We start from the raw sequence: 20,230 nt of genomic DNA, 5'->3' as shown, positions 1-20,230 counted from the left end.
ATAGCTTGTTGAAATTTTATAAGAAAGAGTTTTCTAATTGATCCTAACATTTTTTAAATGTGGTTGCTATGCATGCCAGAAACATGTTGAAGATGCAAATGACCTAATGATCCAAAAAATTCTAGGAGTAGAAAAAAATTAAATTCTCAAGTTAACGTGTGGTTGGTTATTAAGCAAAGCCAAACCACCCACTTTTTGCCTATCCTTCAAAATTGAAGATACTTTTTGGAATTATCTTTCTCAGCATTTGTGCGTTTCCATTTTGGATGTTCAATTTTTTTTCGAATCCAAACTTGTCCCACTTTTTCCGTAAACCAAACGATCACAACAAAATGAAAATTTTAGAGTTCATGTACGCAAAAAAATTTGAAAACTATAATTAATTTAAGTGAAGAAATTTTTTTCACGCACTAAAAAATGGACTCCTAAGTTTCGTTATCCATGTTTGGGAAATTCCACTAGTACAACCCCTAATAGTTTGGTGGAATTTTATAAGAAAGAGATTTCTAATTGACCCTACCTTTTTTTAAATGTGGTAGGTATGCATGCTAGAAACAAGTTGAAGATGCAAATGACCTAATGATCCAAAAATTTCATTGAGTAGAAAAAATTAAATTCTCAAGTTAACGTGTGGTTGGATATTTACCAGAGCTAAACAACCAACTTTTTGCCTATGCTACAAAATCAGAGATACTTTTTGGAATTATCTCACTCAGCATTTGTGCGTTTCTATTTTGAATGTTCAAGATTTTTTCAAATCCAAAGTTGTACCACTTTTCTCGTCAACAAAAAGATCTCTACAAAATTAAAATTTTAGAGTTCATGTTAGGAAAAAAATTTGGAAACTAAAATAAATGTAAGTGAAGAAAATTATTTCACACACTAAAAAATAAACTCCAAAGTTTTTTTATCCATGTTTGGGAAATTCCACTTGTACAACCCCTAATAGTTTGGTGGAATTTTATAAGAAAGAGATTTCTAATTGACCCTAACATGTTTTAAATCTGGTGGGTATGCATGCACGAAACCTGTTGAAGATGCAAATGACCTAATGATCCAAAAATTTCAAGGTGTAGAAAAAATTAAATTCTCAAGTTAACTTGTTGTTGGATATTTACCAGAGCCAAACAACCAACTTTTTGTATCCTTCAAAATCCGAGATACTTTCTGGAATTATCTCTCTCAGAATTTGTACGTTTCCATATTAGATGTTCAATTTTTTTTCAAATCTAAACCTGTCCCACTTTTCTCGAAAAAAAAATGATCGCAACAAAATAAAAATTTTAGAGTTCATGTTCGCAAAAATATTTAAAAACTATAATTAATGTATGTGAAGAAAATTATTTCACGCACTAAAAAATGAACTCCAAAGTTTTGTTATCCATGTTTGGGAAATTCCACTACTACAACCCCACTTGGTGGAATTTTATAACAAAAAGATTTCAAATTGATCCTAACTCGTTTTAAATGTGGCGGGTATGCATGCTAGAAACATGTTGAACATGCAAATGACCTAATGATCAAAAAATTTGGAGTAGAAAAAATTAAATTTTCAAGTTATCATGTGGTTGGATATTCACCAGAGCCAAACAACCATCTTTTTGCCAATCCTTCAAAATCCGAGATACTTTTTGGAATCATCTCTCTCAGCATTTGTGCGTTTCCATTTTGAATGCTCATTTTTTTTTCAAATCCAAACTTGTGCCACTTTTCTCTTAAAAAAAATGATCTCAATAAAATGAAAATTTTAGAGTTCATGTATGCAAAAAAACAACAAAACTATAATAAATGTAAGTGAAGAAAATTATTTCACGCACTTAAAAATGAACTCCAAAGTTTTGTTATCCGTGTTCTGGAAATTCCACTTGTACAACCCCTAATATCTTGGTGGAATTTTTTGAGAAAGGGATTTCTAATTGATCCTAACATGATTTAAATGTGCTGCATATGCATGCCAGAAACATGTTGAAGATGCAAATGACCTAATGATCCAAAAATTTCAAGGGCTAGAAAAAATTAAATTCTCAAGTAAACGTGTGGTTGGATATTTACCAGACCCAAACAACCAACTTTTTACCAATCCTTCAAAATCAGAGATACTTTTTGGAATTATCTCTCTCAACATTTGTGCGTTTCCATTTTGGATGTTCAATTTTTTTTCAAATCCAAATTTGGTCCACTTTTCTCATAAACAAAATGATCGCAACAAAATGAAAATTCTAGAGTTCTTGTTAAAAAAAAATGAAAACTATAATTAATGTAAGTGAAGAAAATTATTTCGTGCACTAAAAAATGAACTCCAAAGTTTTGTTATCCATGTTTGGGAAATTCCACTACTCCAACCCGTAATAGCTTGGTGGAATTTTAAAAGAAAGAGATTTCTAATTGATCCTAACTTATTTTAATGTGGCGGATATGTATGCTAGAAACATGATGAACATGCAAATGACCAAATGATCAAAAAATTTGAAGGAGTAGAAAAAATTAAATTCTCAAGTTAACGTGTGGTTGGGTATTTTCCGGAGCCAAACAACCATCTTTTTTCCTATCCTTCAAAATCTGTGATACTTTTTGGAATTATCTCGCTCAACATTTGTGCGTTTCCATTTTGAATGATCAAATTTTTTTCAAATCCAATCTTGTGCCACTTTTCACATAAACAAAACAATCTCAAGAAATTGAAAATTTTAAAGTTCATGTATGCAAAAAAATATGAAAACTATAATCAATGTAAGTGAAGAAAATTATTTCACGCACTTAAAAATGAACTCCAAAGTTTTGTTATCTATGTTCTCGAAATTCCACTAGTACAACCCTTAATATATTTGTGGAAATTTATAATAAAGATATTTCTAATTGATCCTAACATGTTTGCAATGTGTTGGGTATGCGTGCCAGAAAGATGTTGAAGATGCAAATGATCTAATGATCCAAAAATTTTGAGGAGTAAAAAAAATTAAATTCTCAAGTTAACGTGTGGTTGGATATTCACCTGAGCCAAATACCCTACCTTTTGCCTTTCCTACAAAATCAGGGATACATTTTGGAAATATCTCTCTTAGCATTTTTTCTTTTCCATTTTGGATGTTAAATTTTTTTCAAATCCAAACTTGTACCACATTTCTCATAAACAAAACGATCACAACAAAATGAAAATTTCAGAGTTTATGTATGCAAAAAAATTTGAAAACAGTATTAAATGTAAGTGTAGAAAATTATTTCACGCACTAATAAGTGAACTCCAAAGTTTTGTTATCCGTGTTTCGGAAATTCCACTAGTACAACTCCTAATAGCTTGGTGGAATTTTATAAGAAAGAGATTTGTAATTGATCCTAACATGTTTTAAATGTAGTGGGTATGCAATGCAGAAACATGTTGAAGATGCAAATGACCTAATGATCCAAAAATTTCAAGGAGTTGAAAAAATTAAATTCTCAAGTTACCGTATGGTTGGATATTTACCAGAGCCAAACAACCAACTTTTTACCTATCCTACAAAATCAGAGATAACTTTTGGAAATATCTCTCTCAGCATTTGTGCGTTTCCATTTTGGATGTTCAATTTTTTTTCAAATCCAAACTTGTTCCACTTTTCTCATAAACAAAATGATTGTAACAAAATGAAATTTCTAGAGTACTTGTTCAAAAAAAAATTGAAAACTATAATTAATGTAAGTGAAGAAAATTATTTCATGCACTAAAAAATGAACTCCAAAGTTTTGTTATCCATGTTCGGGAAATTCCACTACTCCAACCCGTAATAGCTTGGTGGAATTTTAAAAGAAAGAGATTTCAAATAGATCCTAACTTATTTTAAATGTGGCGGGTATGTATGCTAGAAACATGTTGAACATGCAAATGACCAAATGATCAAAAAAATTGGAGTAGAAAAAATTAAATTCTCAATTTAACGTGTGGTTGGGTATTTTCCAGAGCCAAACAACCATCTTTTAACCTATCCTTCAAAATCTGAGATACTTTTTGGAATTATCTCTCTCAGCATTTGTACGTTTCCATTTTGAATGTTCAATTTTTTTTCAAATCCAAACTTGTGCCACTTTTCATGTAAACAAAAGAATCTCAACAAATTGAAAATTTTAGAGTTCATGTATGCAAAAAAATATGAAAACTATAATAAATGTAAGTGAAGAAAATTATTTCAGGCACTTAAAAATTAACTCCAAAGTTTTGTTATCCATATTCTGGAAATTCCACTAGTACAACCCCTAATTTATTGGTGGAATTTTATAATAAAGTTATTTTGAATTGATCCTAACATGTTTTAAATGTGGTGGATATGCATGCCAGAAACATGTATAAGATGCAAATGATCTACTGATCCAAAAATTTTGAGGAGTAAAAAAAATTAAATTCTCATGTTCACGTGTGGTTGGATATTCATCAAAGCCAAACAACCCACTTTTTGCCTTTCCTACAAAATCAGAGATACTTTTTGGAATTATCTCTCTCAGCATTTTTTATTTTCCATTTTGGATGTTCAATTTTTTTCAAATCCAAACTTGTACCACTTTTCTCCTAAACAAAACGATCACCACAAAATTAAAATTTTAGAGTTCATGTATGCAAAAAAATTTGAAAACTGTATTAAATGTAAGAGAAGAAAATTATTTCACGCACTAATATGTGAACTCCACAGTTTTGTTATCCATGTTTGGGAAATTCCACTAGTACAATTCCTAATAGTTTGGTGGAATTTTATAAGGAAGAGATTTCTAATTGATCCTAACATGTTTTAAATGTGGTGGGTGTGCATGCCAGAAACATGTTGAAGATGCAAATGACCTAATGATCCAAAAATTTCAAAGAGTAGAAAAAAATAAATTCACAAGTTAACGTGTGGTTGGATATTTGCCAGAGCCTAAAAACCCTCCTTTTGCCTATCATTCAAAATCAGAGATACTTTTTGGAATTAACTCTCTTAGCATTTGGTGTTTCCAATTTGAATGTTCAATTTTTTTTCAAATCCTCACTTGTCCCACTCTTCTCGTAAACAAAACGATCTCAACAAAATGAAAATTTTAGAGTTCATGTATGCAAAAAAATATGAAAACAATAATAAATGTAAGTGAAAAAAATTATTTCACGCACTAAAAAATGAACTCCAAAGTTATGTTATCCATGTTTGGGAAATTCCACTAATACAACCCCTAATAGCATGGTGGAATGTTTTAAGAAAGAGATTTCTAATTGACCCTAACATGTTTTAAATGTGGTGGGTATGCATGCACAAAACATGTTGAAGATGCAAATGACCTAATGATCATAAAATTTCAAGGAGTAGAAAAATGAAATTCTCAAGTTAACGTGTGGTTGGATATTTACCAGAGCCAAATAACCCACTTTTTGCCTATCCTTCAAAATCAGAGATACTTTTTGGAATTATCTCTCTCAGCATTTGTGTGTTTCCATATTGGATGTTCAATTTTTTTTCAAATCCAAACCCTTCCCACTTTTCTCGTAAACAAAATGATCGCAACAAAATGCAAATTTTAGAGTTCATGTTCGCAAAAAAATTTGAAAACTATAATTAATGTATTTGAAGAATTTTATTTCACGCACTAAAAATGACCTCCAAAGTTTTGTTATCCATGTTTGGGAAATTCCACTACTAAAACTCCTAATAACTTGGTGGAATTTTATAAGAAAGAGATTTCTAATTGATCCTAACATGTTTTAAATGTGGTGGGTATCCGTGCTAGAAACAAGTTGAACTTGCAAATGACCTAATGATAAAAAAATTTGGAGTAGAAAAAATTAAATTCTCAAGTTAACGTGTGGTTGGATATTCACCAGAGCCGAACAACCATCTTTTTACCTATCCTTCAAAATCAGAGATACATTTTGGAATAATCTCTCTCAGCATTTGTGCGTTTCCATGTTCAATGTTCAATTTTTTTTCAAATCCAAACTTGTGCCACTTTTCTCATAAACAAAACGATCTCAACAAAATGAAAAGTTTAGAGTTTATGTATGCAAAAAAAATAACAAAACTATAATAAATGTAAGTGAAGAAAATTATTTACTTACTTATAAATGAACTCCAAAGTTTTATTATCCATGTTCTGGAAATTCCACAAGTACAACCCCTAATATCTTGGTGGAATTTTATAAGAATGGGATTTCTAATTGATCCTAACATGTTTTAAATGTGTTGGGATGCAGGCTAGAAACATGTTGAAGATGCAAATGACCTAATGATCCAAAAATTTCAAGGAGTAGAAACAATTAAATTCTCAAGTTAACATGTGGTTGGATATTTACAAGAGCCAAACATCCAACTTTTTACCTATCCTTCAAAACCAGAGATACTTTTTGAAATTATCTCTCTCAGCATTTGTGCGTTTCCATTTTGGATGATCCAAAAATTTCAAGGAGTAGAAACAATTAAATTCTCAAGTTAACATGTGGTCGGATATTTACAAGAGCCAAACATCCAACTTTTTACCTATCCTTCAAAACCATAGATACTTTTTGAAATTATCTCTCTCAGCATTTGTGCGTTTCCATTTTGGATGTTCAATTTTTTTCAAATCCAAAGAAACTTATTGGAATTGTCTCTCTCAGCATTTGTGCGTTTCCATTTTGGATGTTCAATTTTTTTCAAAGCCAAATTTGTGCCACTTTTCTTGTAATCAAAACGGTCACAACAAAATGAAAGTTTTAGAGTTCATGTATGCAAAAAAATTTGAAAACTAAAATAAATGTATGTGAAAAAATAATTTCAGGTACTAAAAAATGAACTCCAATGTTGTTATCCATGTTTGGGAAATTCAACTAGTACAACCCCTAAAAACTAAGTGGAATTTTATAAGAAAGAGATTTCTAATTGATCCTAATATGTTTAAATATGGTGGTATGCATGCCAGTAACATGTTGAAGATGCAAATGACCTAATGATAAAAAAATTCAAGGAGTAGAAAAAAATTAAATCCTCATGTTAACGTGTGGTTGGATATTTACCAAAGCCAAACAAACCAATTTTTTCCTATCCTTCAAAATCAGAGATACTTTTAGGATTTATCTCGCTTAGCATTTGTCTGTTTCCATTTTGAATGTTCAATATTTTTTAAAATCCAAACTTGTCCCACGTTTTTCGTAAACACAACGAACTCAACAAAATGAAAATTTTAGAGTTGATGTATGCAAAAAAAAATGAAAACTATAATAAATGTAAGTGAAGAAAATTCTTTCACGCACTAAAAAATGAACTCCAAAGTTTTGTTATCCATGTTTGCAAAATTCCACTAATACAACCCCTAATATCTTGGTGGAATTTTATAAGAAAGAGATTTCTAATTGATCCGAATATGTTTTAAATGTGGTGGGTATGCAAGCTAGAAAGATGTTGAAGATGCAAATGACCTAATGATCCAAAAATTTCAAGGAGTAGAAAAAATTAAATTCTCTTGTTAACGTGTGATTGGATATTTACCAGAGCCAAACAACCCACTTTTTGCCTATCCTTCAAAATCACAGATACTTTTTGGAATTATCTTTCTCAGCATTTGTGCATTTCCATTTTTGGATGTTCAATTTTCTTTTTCAAAACCAAACTTGTCCCACTTTTCTCGTAAACAAAACAATCACAACAAAATGAGAAGTTAAGAGTTCATGTTCGCAAAAAAAATTGAAAACTATAATGAATTTAAGTGAAGAAAATTTTTTCACGTACTAAAAAATGAACTCCAAGTTTTGTTATCTATGTTTGGGATATTCCACGAGTACAACCCCTAATAGCTTGGTGGAATTTTATAACAAAGAGATTTCTAATTGATCCTAACAAGTTTTGAATGTGGTGCGTACACATGCAAAAAACATGTTGTAGATACAAATGACCAAATGATCCAAATATTTCTAGGAGTGGAAAAAATTAAATTCACAAGTTAATGTATGGTTGGATATTTACCAGAGCCAAACAACCCACTTTTTGCCTATCCTTCAAAATCGGAAATACTTTTTGGAATTATCTCTCTCAGCATTTGTGCCTTTCAATTTTGGATGTTCAATTTTTTTTCAAATCCAAACTTGTCCCACTTTTCTCGTAAATGAAATGATCACAATAAAATGAAAATTTTTGTGTTCATATACGCAAAAAAATTTGAAAACTATAATTAATGTAAGTGCAAAAAATTATTTCACGCAATAAAAAATGAACTCAAAAGTTTTATTATCCATGTTTGGGAAATTCCACTAGTACAACCCCGATTAGTTTGGTGGAATTTTATAAGAATGAGATTTCTAATTGATCCTAACTTGTTTTAAATATGGTGGGTATGCATGCCAGAAACATGTTGAAGATGCAAATGACCTAATGATAAAAAAATTTCAAGGACTAGAAAAAATTAAATTCTCAAGTTAACGTATGGTTGGATATTTACCAGAGCCAAACAACCCACTTTTTTCCTATCCTTCAAAATCAGAGATACTTCTTGGAATTATCTCTCTCCACATTTGGACGTTTCAATTTTGGATTTTCAATTTTTTTTCAAATCCAAACTTGTCCCAGTTTTCTCGTAAACAAAATGATCAGAACATAATGAAAATTTTAGTGTTCATGTATGCAAAAAAATTAGAAAACTATAAATAATGTAAGTAAAGAAAATTATTTCACGCACTAAAAAATGAACTCAAAATTTTTGTTATCCATGTTTGGGAAATTCCACTAGCACAACCCTTAATAGCTTGGTGGAATTTTATAAGAAAACGATTTCTAATTGATCCTAACTTGTTTTAAATGTGGTGGGTATACATGCCAGAAGCATTTCTAATTTTAAAGAAAGACATTTCTAATTGATCCTAATATGTTTTAAATGTGTTGGATATGTTTTCCAACAAACATGTTGAAGATGCAAATGACCTAAAGATCCAAAAATTTCGAGTAGAAAAAATTAAATTCTCAAGTTAACGTGTGGTTGGATATTTAAAAGAATAAAACAACCCACTTTTTCCCTATCCTTCAAAATTAGAGACACTTTTTGGAATTATCTCACTCAGCATTTGTACGTTTCCATTTCTGATGTTCAATTCTTTTTTCAAATCCAAACTTGTCCAACTTTTCTTTTTAACAAAACAGCCACAAAAAAATAAAATTTTGTAGTTCATGTATGCAACAAAATATGTAAACTATATTAAATGTAAGTGAAGAAAATTATTTCACGCACAAAAAATTGAACTCTAAAGTTTTGTTATCCATGTTTGCGAAATTTCACTAGTACAACCCTAATAGATTGTGGAATTTTATAAGAAAGAGATTCTAATTGATCCTAACATGTTTTAAATGTGGTGGGTATGCATGCAAAAAAATATTGTAGATACAAATGAGCTAATGATCCAAAAATTTCTAGGAGTAGAAAAGATTAAATTCTCAAATTAATGTGTGGTTGGATATTTACCAGAGCGAAACAACCCACATTTTGCCAATCCTTCAAAATCGGACACTCTTTTTGGAATTATCTCTCTCAGCATTTGTGCGTTTCAATTTTGGATGTTCAATTTTTTTTCAAATCCAAACTTTGTCCCACTTTTCTCGTAAAAAAACGATCACAACAAAATGAAAATTTCAGAGTTCATGTACGCAAAAAATTTGAAAACTATAATTAATGTAAGTGAAAAAAATTATTTCACGCACTAAAAAATGAACTCCAAAGTTTTGTTATCCATGTTCGGGAAATTCCACTAGTACAACCGCTAATATCTTGGTGGAATTTTACAAGAAAGAGATTTTTAATTGATCGCAACATGTTTTAAATGTGGTGGGTATGCATGCCAGAAACATGTTGTAGCTGCAAATGACCTAATGATCCAAAAATTTCAAGAAGTTGAAAAAATTTAATTCTCAAGTTTACGTGTGGTAGGATATTTACTAGTCCCAAAAACCCAGTTTTTGCCGATTCTTCAAAACCAGGGATACATTTTGGAATTATCTCTCTTTGCATTTGTGCGTTTCCATTTCGGATGTTCAATTTTTTATCAAATCCAAACTTGTCCCACTTTCCTCATAAACAAAACGATCACAACAAAATGAAAATTTTAGAGTTCTTGTGTGCAAACAAATGTGAAAACTATAATAAATGTAAGTGAAGAAAATTATTTCACGCACTTAAAAATGAACTCGAAAGTTTTGTTATCCATGTTTTGGAAATTCCACTAGTACAACCCCTAATATCTTGGTGGAATTTTATAATAAAAAGATTTCTAATTGATCCTAACATGTTTTGAATGTTGTGGGTATGCATGCCAGAAACATGTTGAAGTTGCAAAAGGCCAAATGATCCAAAAATTTCAAGGAGTAGAAAAAATTAAATTCTCAAGTTAACGTGTGGTTGGATATTTACCAGAGCCAAAAAACCCACTTTTTGGCTATCCTTCAAAACCAGAGATACTTTTTGGAATTATCTCTCACAGCATTTGTGCATTTTCATTTTGGATGTTCAATTTTTTTCAAATCCAAAGATACTTCTTGGAATTATCTCTCTCAGCATTTGTTCGCTTCCATTTTGGATGTTCAATTTTTTTCAAATCCAAACTTATGCCACTTTTCTTGTAATCAAAACGGTCACAACAAAATGAAAGTTTTGGAGTTCATTTATGCAAAATAATTTGAAAACTAAAATAAATATATGGGAAAAAATAATTTCAGGTACTAAAAAATGAACTCCAATGTTTGGGAAATTCAACTAGTACAACCCCTAAAAACTTGGTGGAATTTTATAAGAAAGAGATTTCTAATTGATCCTCATATGCTTTAAATGTGGTGGGTATGCATGCCAGTAACCTGTTGAAGATGCAAATGACCTAATGATCAAAAAATTTCAAGGAGTCGAAAAAATTAAATTCTCAAGTTAATGTGTGGTTGGATATTTACTAGAGCCAAACAACCCACTTTTTTCCTATCTTTCAAAATCAGAGATACTTTTCGAAATTATCTCGCTTAGCATTTGTGCGTTTCCATTTTGAATGTTCAATATTTTTTAAAATCCAAACATGTCCCACTTTTTTCGTAAACACAACGAGCTAAACAAAATGAAAAGTTTAGAGTTGATGTATGCAAAAAAATATGAAAACTACAATAAATGTAAGTAAAGAAAATTCTTTCACGCACTAAAAAATGAACTCCAAAGTTCTGTTATCCATGTTTGCAAAATTCTTGTAATACAACCCCTAATAGCTTGGTGGAATTTTATAAGAAAGAGATTTCTAATTGATACGAACATGTTTTAAATGTGGTGGGTATGCAAGCCAAAAAGATGTTGAAGATGCAAATGACCTAATGATCTAAAAATTTCAAGGAGTAGAAAAAATTAAATTCTCTTGTTAACGTGTGATTGGATATTTACCAGAGCCAAACAACCCACTTTTTGCCTATCCTTCAAATTCAGAGATACTTTTTGGAATTATCTCTCTCAGCATTTGTGCATTTCCATTTTTGGATGTTCAATTTTTTTTTTCAAATCCAAACTTGCCGCACTTTTCTCGTAAACAAAACGATCACAACAAAATGAAAATTTTAGAGTTCATGTTCGCAAACAAATTTGAAAACTATAATTAATGTAAGTGCAGAAAATTATTTCACGCACTAAAAAATGAACTCAAAAGTTTTATTATCCATGTTTGGGAAATTCCACTAGTACAACCACGATTAGTTTGGTGGAATTTTATCAGAATGAGATTTCTAATTGATCCTAACTTTTTTTTAATGTGGTGGGTATGCATGCCAAAAATATGTTGAAGATGCAAATGACCTAATGATAAAAAATTTCAAGGACTAGAAAAAATTAAATTCTCAAGTTAACGTGTGGATGGTTATTTACTAGAGCCAAACAACATACTTTTTGCCTATCCTTTAAAATCAGAGATACTTCTTGGAATTATCTCTCTCAACATTTGTGCGTTTCAATTTTGGATTTTCAATTTTTTTCCAACTCCAAACTTGTCCCAGTTTTCTCGTAAACCAAATGATCAGAACATAATGAAAATTTTAGAGTTTAAGGAGGCAAAAAATTATAAAACTATAAATAATGTAAGTAAAGAAATTTATTTCACGCACTAAAAAATGAACTCAAAATTTTTGTTATCCATGTTTGGCAAATTCCTCTAGCACAACCCCTAATAGCTTGGTGGAATTTTATAAGAAAGCGATTTCTAATTCATCCTAACTTGTTTTAAATATGGCGGGTATGCATGCCGAAAACATATCGAAGATGCAAATGACCTAATAATCCAAAAATTTCAAGGAGTTGAAAAATAAAATTCTCAAGTTAACGTGTCGTTGGATGTTTACCAGAGCCAAACAACCCAATTTTTGCCTATCCTTCTAAATCAAAGATACTTTTTGGAATTATCTCTCTCAGCATTTGTACGTTTCCATTTTGAATGTTCAATTTTTTTTCAAATCCAAACTTGTCCAACTTTTGTCGTAAACATAACGTTCTCAAAAAAATGAAAATTATAGAATTCATGTATGCAAAACAATTTGAAAAATATAATAAATGTAAGTGAAAAAAATTATTACACACACTAAAAAATAAACTCCAAAGTTTTGTTGTCCATGTTTGGGAAATTCCACTTGTACAACCCCTAATAGCTTGGTGGAATTTTAAAAGAAAGGGATTTCTAATTGATCCTAACTTAGTTTAAATGTGGTAGATATGCATGCCAGAAACATGTTGAAGATGCAAATGACCTAATGATCCAAAAATTTCAAGGAGTTGAAAAAATTAAATTCTCAAGTTAATGTGTGGTTGGATATTTACCAGAGCCAAACAACCCACATTTTGCCTATCCTTCAAAATCAGAGATACTTTTTGGAATTGATCTTTCTCAGGATTTGTACGTTTCCATTTTGGATGTTCAATTTTTTTTCAAACCCTTGTCCCTCTTTTCCAGTAAACAAAACGATCACAACGAAATGAAAATTTTAGAGTTCATGTTCGCACAAAAAATTTGAAAACTATAATTAATGTAAGTGTAGAAAATTATTTCACGCACTAAAAAATGAACTCCAAAGTTTTGTTATCCAAGTTTGGGAAATTCCGCTACTACAACCCCAAATAGCTTGGTGGAATTTTATAAGAAAGAGATTTCTAATTGATCCTAACTTGTTTTAAATGTGGCGGGTATGCATGCCTGAAACAGGTTGAAGATGCAAATGACCTAATGATCGAAAAATTTCATGAAGTGGAAAAAAATAAATTCTCAAGTTAACGTGTGGTTGGATATTTACCAGAGCCAAACAACCCACTTTTTGCCTATCCTTCAAAATCAGAGATACTTTTTTAAATTATCTTTCTCAGCATTGGTGCGTTTCCATTTTGGATGTTCAATTTTTTTTTAAATCCAAACTTGTCCCACTTTTCTCGTAAACAAAACGATCAGAACGAAATGAAAATTTTAAAGTTCATGTTCACTAAAAAAATTGAAAACTATAATTAATGTATGTGAAGCGCACTAAAAAATGAACTCCAAAGTTTGTTATCCAAGTTTGGGAAATTCCACTAGTACAACCCCTAATAGTTGGGTGGAATTTAATAAGAAAGAGATTTCTAATTGTTGCTAACTTGTTTTAAATGTGGCGGGTATGCATGCGAGAAACATGTTGAAGATGCAAATGACCTAATGATCGAAAAATTTCAAGCAATACAAAAAACTAAATTCTCAAGTTGACTTGTGGTTGGATATTTACCAGAGCCAAACAACCCACTTTTTGCCTATCCTTCAAAATCAGAGATACTTTTTGGAATTATCTCTCTCAGCATTTTTGCATTTCCATTTTGGATGTTCAATTTTTTTTCAAATCCAAACTTGTCCCACTTTCTCATAAACAAAACGATCTCAACAAAATGAAAATTTTAGTGTTCATGTATGCTAAAAAAATTGAAAACAATAGTAAATGTAAGAGAAATTTTTTTTTCACGCACTAGAAAATGAACTTCAAAGTTTTGTTATCAATGTTTGGGAAATTCCACTAGTAGAACCCCTAATATCTTGGTGGAATTTTATAAGAAAGAGATTTCTAATTGATCCTAACATGTTTGAAATGTGGTGGGTAAGCATGCCAGAAACATGTTGAAGATGCAAATGACCTAATGATCCAAAATTTTCAAGGAGTAGAAAAAATTAAATTCTCAAGTTAACGTGTGGTTGGATATTTACCAGAGCCAAACACCCAACTTTTTACCTATCCTTCAAAATCAGAGATAATTTTTGGAATTATCTCTCTCAGCATATGTGCGTTTGCATTTTGGATGTTTATTTTTTTTTCAAATCCAAACTCTTCCCTCTTTTCTCGTAAACAAAACGATCACAGCAAAATGAAAATTTTAGAGTTCATGTATGCAAAAAAATGTGAAAACAATAATAAAAATAAGTGAAGAAAAATATTTCACACACTAAGAAATGAACTCCAAAATTTTGTTATCCTTGTTTGGGAAATTCCACTTGTACAACCCCTAATAGCTTGGAGGAATTTCGTAAGAAAGAGATGTCTAATTGATCCTAGCATGTTTTAAATGTGGTGGGTATGCATGCCAAAAACATGTTGAAGATGCAAATGACCTAATGATCAAATATTTTTAAGAAGTAGAAAAAATTAAATTCTCAAGTTGACGTGTGGTCGGATATTTACTAGTGCCAAACAACCCACTTTTTGCCTATCTTCAAAATCAAAGTTACTTTTTCGAATTATCATTCTCAGCATTTGTGCATTTCCATTTTGGATGTTCAATTTTTTTTTAAATCAAAACTTGTCCCACTTTTCTCGTTAACAAAACAATCACAACAAAATGAAAATTTTAGAGTTCATTTTCGCAAAAAAATATGAAAACTTTAATTAAATTAAGTGAAGAAAATTATTTCACGCACTAAAAATGAACTCCAAAGTTTTGTTATCCATGTTTGCGAAATTTCACTAGTGCAACCCCTAGTAGCTTGGTGGAATTTTTTAAGAAAGAGATTTCTAATTGATCCTAACATGTTTTAAATGTTGTGGGTATGCATGCCAGAAACATGTTGAAGTAGCAAAAGACCTAAAGATCCAAAAATTTCAAGGAGTAGAAAAAATTAAATTCTCAAGTTTACGTGTGGTAGCATATTTACTAGAGCCAAACAACCCACTTTTTGCCTATCCTTCAAAATCAGAGATAATTTTTGGAATTATCTCTCTCAGCATTTGTGCGTTTCCATTTTGGATGTTCAATTTTTTTCAGATCCAAACTTGTACCACGTTTCTTGTAAAGAAAACGATCACAATAAAATGAAAATTTAAGAGTTCATGATGCAAAAAAAATTGAAAACTATAATAAATGTATGTGAAGAAAATTATTTCACGTACTAAAAATGAACTCCAATGTTTTGTTATCCATGTTTGGGAAATTCCACTAGTACTACCCCTAAAAACTTGGTGGAATTTTATAAGAAAGATATTTCTAATTGATCCTAATACGTTTTAAATGTGGTGGGTATGCATGCCAGTAACATGTTTAAGATGCAAATGACCTAATGATCAAAAAATTTCAAGGATTCGAAAAAATTAAATTCTCAAGTTAACATGAGGTTGGATATTTACTAGAGCCAAACAACCCACTTTTTGCCTATCCTCCAAAATCAGGGATACTTTTTGGAATTATCTCTCTCAACATTTGGGCGCTTCAATTTTGGATGTTCAATTTTTTTTCAAATCCAAACTTGTCCCACTTTTCTCGTCATCAAAATGATCACAACAAAATGAAAATATTGGAGTTCATGTGCGCAAAAAAAATTGAAAACTATAAATAACGTAAGTGAAGAAAATTATTTCACGTACTAAGAAATGAACTCCAAATTTTTTTTATCCATGTTTGGAAATTTCACTACTACAACATCAAATAGCTTGGTGGAATTTTATAAGAAAGAGATTTCTAATTGATCCTAACTCGTTAAAAATGTGGCGGGTATGCATGCCTGAAACATGTTGAAGATGCAAATGACCTAATGATCCAAAAATTTCATAGAGTAGAAAAAATTATATCTCAAGTTAAGGTGTGGTTGGATGTTTACCAGAGGAAAACAATCCACTTTTTGCCTATCCTTCTAAATAAGAGATACTTTTTGGAATTATCTCTCTCAGCATTTCTGCGTTTCCATTTTGAATGTACATTTTTTTTTCAAATCCAAACTTGTCCCACTTTTCTCGTAAACAAAACGATCTCAACAAAATGAAAATTTCAGAGTTCATGTATGCAAAAAAATTTGAAAACTATAATAAATGTGTGTCAAGAAAATTATTTCACGCACTAAAAAAGGAACTCCAAAGTTTTGGTATCCATGTTGGGGAAATTCCACTTATACAACCCCTAATAGGATTGTGGAATTTTATAAGGAAGAGATTTCTAATTGGTCCTAACTTGTTTTAAATGTGGTGGGTATGCATGCCAGAAACATGTTGAAGATGCAAATAACCTAATGATCCAAAAATTTCAAGGAGTAGAAAAAATTAAATTCTCAAGTTAGTGTGTGGTTGGATATATACCGGAGCCAAAAAACCCACTTTTTGCCTATCCTTCAAAATCAGTGGTAATTTTTGGAATTGTCTCTCTCTGCATTTGTGCGTATCCATTTTGGATTTTCAATTTTTTTTTCAAATCCAAACTTGTCCCACTTTTCTTGTAAACAAAACGATCACAACAAAATGAAAATTTTAGAGTTCATGTTCACAAAACAATTTGAAAACTGTATTAAATGTTAGTGTAGAAAATTATTTCACGCAATAATAAGTGAACTCTAAAGTTTTGTTATCCATGTTTTGGAAATTCCACTAGTACAACCCCTAATAGCTTGGTGGAATTTTATAAGAAAGAGATTTCTAATTGATCCTAACATGTTTTAAATGTAGTGGGTATGCAATGCAGAAACATGTTGAAGATGCAAATGACCTAATGATCAAAAAATTTTAAGGACTAGAAAAAATTAAATTCTCAAGTTAACGTGTGGTTGGATATTTACCATAGCCAAGCAACCCACTTTTTGCCTATCCTTCAAAATCAGAGATAATTTTTGGAATTATCTTTCTGAGCATTTGTGCGTTCCCATTTTGAATGTTCAATTTTTTTCAAATCCAAACATTTCCCACTTTTCTCGTAAACAAAACAATCTCAACAACATGAAAATTTTAGAGTTCATGTATGCAAAAAAATTTGAAAACTATACTAAATGTAAGTGAAGAAAATTATTTCACGCACTAAAAAATGAACCCCAAAGTTTAGTTATCCTTGTTTTGGAAATTCCACTAGTACAACCCCTAGTTGCTTGGTGGAATTTTTTTAGAAAGAGATTTCTAATTGATCCTAACATGTTTTAAATTTTGTGGGTATGCATGCCAGAAACTTGTTGAAGTAGCAAAATACCTAATGATCAAAAAATTTCAAGGAGTAGAAAAAATTAAATTCTCAATTTAAGGTGTGGTAGCATATTTACTAGAGCCAAACAACCCACTTTTTGCCTATCCTTCAAAACCAGAGATACTTTTTAGAATTATCTCTCTCAGCATTTGTGGGTTTCTATTTTGGATGTTCTTTTTTTTTTTAAACCAAACTTGTCCCACTTCTTTCGTAAACAAAACGATCACAACAAAATGAAAATTTTAGAGTTCATGTATGCAAAAAAAATTGAAAACTATAATAAATTTAAGTGAAGAAAATTATTTCATGCACTAAAAAATGAACTCCAAAGTTTTGTTATCCATGGTTGGGAAATTCCACTAGTACAACCCCTATTAGCCTGGAGGAATTTTATGAGAAAGAGATTTCTAATTGATCCTAAAATGTTTTAAATGTGGTGGGTATGCATGCCAGAAAAATGTTGAAGATGTAAATGACCTAATGATCCAAAAATTTCAACAAGTAGAAAAAATTAAATTCTCAGTTTAACATGTGGTCGGATATTTTCTAGTGCCATACAACCCAATTTTTGCCTATCCTTGAAAATCAGAGATACTTTTTTGAATTATCTCTTTCAACATTTGTGCGTTTCCATTTTGGATGTTTGATGTTTTTTCAAATTAGAAATTGTCCCACTTTTCTCTTAAACAAACAGATCACAATAAAATGAAAATTTTAGAGTTCATGTACGCAAAAAAAATATGAAAACTATACTAAATATAAGTGAAGAAAATTATTTCATGCACTAAAAAATGAACCCCAAAGTTTAGTTATCCTTGTTTTGGAAATTCCACTAGTACAACCCCTAATAGCTTGGTGGAATTTTATAAGAAAGAGATTTCTAATTGATCCTAACATGTTTGAAATTTTTTGGATATGCATGCCAGAAACTTGTTGAAGTAGCAAAAGAGCTAATGATCAAAAAATTTCAAGGAGTAGAAAAATTAAATTCTCAAGTTAACGTGTGGTAGCATATTTACTAGAGCCAAAAAACCCACTTTTTGCCAATCCTTCAAAACCAGAGATACTTTTTAGAATTATCTCTCTCAGCATTTGTGCGTTTCCATTACGGATGTTCTTTTTTTTTAAAACCAAACTTGTCCCACTTCTTTCGTAAACAAAACGATCACAACAAAATGAAAATTTTAGAGTTCATGTATGCAAAAAAAAATTGAAAACTATAATAAATTTAAGTGAAGAAAATTATTTCACGCACTAAAAAATGAACTCCAAAGTTTTGTTATCCATGGTTGGGAAATTCCACTAGTACAACCTCTATTAGCTTGGAGGAATTTTATGAGAAAGAGATTTCTAATTGATCCTAAAATGTTTTATATGTGGTGAGTATGCATGCCAGAAACATGTTGAAGATGTAACTGACCTAATGATCCAAAAATTTCAAGAAGTAGAAAAAATTAAATTCTTAGTTTAACATGTGGTCGGATATTTTCTAGTGCCATACAACCACTTTTTGCATATCCTTCAAAATCAGAGATACTTTTTTGAAATATCTCTCTCAGCATTTGTGCGTTTCCATTTTAGATGTTAGATATTTTCTCAAACCCAAAATTGTCTTACTTTTCTCATAAACAAACCGATTACAATAAAATAAAAATTTTAGAGTTCATGTACGCAAAAAAATTTGAAAACTATACTAAATGTAAGTGAAGAAAATTATTTCACGCACTAAAAAATGAACCCCAAAGTTTAGTTATCATTCTTTTTGAAATTCTACTAGTACAACCCCTAATAGCTTGGTGAAATTTTATAAGAAAGAGATTTCTAATTGATCCTAACATGTTTTAAATGTGGTTGGTATGCATGCCAGAGACATGTTGAAGATGCAAATGACCTAATGATCCAAAAATTTCAAGGAGTAGAAAGAAATTAAATTCTCAAGTTATCGTGTGGTTGGATATTTACTAGAGCATAACAACCCACTTTTTGCCTATCCTTCAAAATCGGAGATACTTTTTGGAATTATCTCTCTCAGCATTTGTGCGTTTCCATTTTGGAAGTTCAATTTTTTTTCAAAATCAAACTTGTCCCACTTTTTTCGTAAACAAAACAATCACAACAAAATGAAAATTTTAGAGTTCATGTACGCAAAAAAATTTGAAAATTATAATTAATGTAAGTGAAGAAAATTTTATTACGCTAAAAAAAATGAACTCCAAAGTTTTGTTATCCATGTTTGGGAAATTCCACTAGTACATCCCCTAACAGCTTGGTGGAATTTTAGAAGAAAGAAATTTTTAATTGATCCTAACATGTTTTAAATGTGGTGGGTATGCATCCAGAAACATGTTGAAGATGCAAATGACCTAATGATCCAAAAATTTCAAAGAGTAGAAAAAATTAAATTCTCAAGTTAACGTGTGGTTGGATATTTACGAGAGCCAAAAAACCTTCTTTTTGCCTATCCTTTAAAATCAGAGATACTTTTTGGAATTATCTTTCTTAGCATTTGTGTGTTTCCATTTTAAATGTTCAAATTTTTTTCAAATCCTAACTTTTCCCCCTTTTCTCGTAAACAAAACGATCTCAACAAAATGGAATTTTTAGAGTTCATATATGCAAAAAATATGAAAACTATAAATAATGTCAGTGAAGAAAATTCTTTCACACACTAAAAAATGAACTCCAAAATTTTGTTATCCATGTTTGGGAAATTCCACTAATACAACCCCTAATAGCTTGGAGAAATTTTATAAGAAAAAGATTTCTAATTGACCCTAACATGTTTTAAATGCGGTGGTTATGCATGCACGAAACATGTTGAAGATGCAAATGTCCT

This window comes from Aristolochia californica, unplaced genomic scaffold, assembly GCF_029961685.1.
Source record: "Aristolochia californica isolate CCGP_79_NKW_82.1479 unplaced genomic scaffold, dmAriCali1.0.hap1 SCAF_6, whole genome shotgun sequence".
Taxonomy (NCBI): Eukaryota; Viridiplantae; Streptophyta; class Magnoliopsida; order Piperales; family Aristolochiaceae; genus Aristolochia; species Aristolochia californica.
Note: the sequence above shows the minus strand (reverse complement) of the source record.